The sequence below is a fragment of the Etheostoma spectabile genome, chromosome 18, assembly GCF_008692095.1.
Source record: "Etheostoma spectabile isolate EspeVRDwgs_2016 chromosome 18, UIUC_Espe_1.0, whole genome shotgun sequence".
Classification (NCBI taxonomy): domain Eukaryota; kingdom Metazoa; phylum Chordata; class Actinopteri; order Perciformes; family Percidae; genus Etheostoma; species Etheostoma spectabile.
In genome coordinates, this window is record NC_045750.1 from 15,887,242 (window position 1) to 15,888,635 (window position 1,394).

At 38.7% G+C, this 1,394-nt stretch overlaps 1 protein-coding gene across 1 annotated transcript in view; it reads left to right on the forward strand.

The window, feature by feature from the left end:
• The window catches only part of arhgap18 (Rho GTPase activating protein 18), an 18,326-nt gene that overhangs the window by 506 nt on the left and 16,426 nt on the right, over positions 1-1,394 (forward strand). The window lies entirely within an intron of this gene.

Below are 1,394 nucleotides of genomic sequence, written 5' to 3' on the forward strand. Positions count from 1 at the left end.
GTGTGTGTGTGTGTGTGTGTGTGTGTGTGTGTGTGTGTGTGTGAAAGCAAGTGAGCAAAGGTCACAATGACAACGTTATTTCCCTCATTTTCAACTTGAGAGCTGTAGCGAATGTTGAATGAAAGCCATCCTCCTTCAGTTTGTTAACTACATCCTGCCTGAGAACTTGAACCCAGCAGGAACTTCACAGCAGAACTTGCTTAATTGCAAGTTTGCACTAATTCCATGATGGGGCCAACTCCGCCTAGCTTGGCCTTGGGTTATGTTTTTCCTTTACCACATTCCTAATCAGCAGGTTAACCTTGGCTTTGTTATGCTAGTAGGCCTAGTCCAGATTTGGCAAGGTGACTAATCTAACTCTTCTACACCGCTGTAGGTCTAGTAATAATCTTTGTTAAGAATGTGCTATATAAAAATCATTGTTCTCCAGTGTTAGTGTTTGCGATAGAAAATAGCCACTTTGTTGGATTATGGTTGAAAGTATCTACAACTGTAGATTATTCCATTAGTCAAATCAACAGAAAATTTAACAGCAACTATTTTGACAATTGATCAATCATTTAAGTCATTTGGCAATCAGTTACAGAATGCGTAACATTAAGCTCTGGAAAATTGGCCCCTTTTCACTATTTTTTGACATTTTTATGATCCAACGATTCATTGATTAAGAAAATATTCAAACAATGATCAATATTGAAAATGAATCTTAAGTGCCATATGCTGAATTGCAGTAGGACTAGCAGGTTGAAAGGAGTTTAATTTACACTCATGTCTTAATGCAGTAATATACAGCTACAAGGCTGCAAGTACTCCTTATTTTAATTAGGAATAAACCTGTCATCGTGTTTGCAATTAATCATTTAATCTATTAAAATAGTGAAAAATGCCCATTGCACATTCTGACAGCCCATTGCGACATCATCAATGACGGCCTGTCTTGTTTCGTCTGACCAACCATCCAAAACTCAGATAGTTTACAGTGATTTAAAACGGAGAACCAGCAGACTCAACAGAGAAAAGCTGGAGAAGTTTGGCTTTTTTTGCATGATCAATGACTTAAGCATTTAATGTACAATTTTATGTATAATATTTTAGCGTGAAAACATACAGATGGGTACAAGTGAAAGGAAAAAGTGAACATTAAGTGTCTGTATAAGGTGTTGGGTCACTACAAGCATCTAGAACAACGTCAATGCCTTTTGGCATACAGATTCCCTGAGTCTGTAGAGAACACTCTCGTTTATTCATCCAGGCCGAGCTGGCTGTGTGTGTCCGCTACATGTTTAGATCAGCAAACAACTGCTGTCAACAACCGTGGTGTGCTGAAAGTAAACAACTCATACAGCGACAGTCCAGCTGGTGTGTCTGTGTGTGTCTGTGTGTGTCTGTGTGTG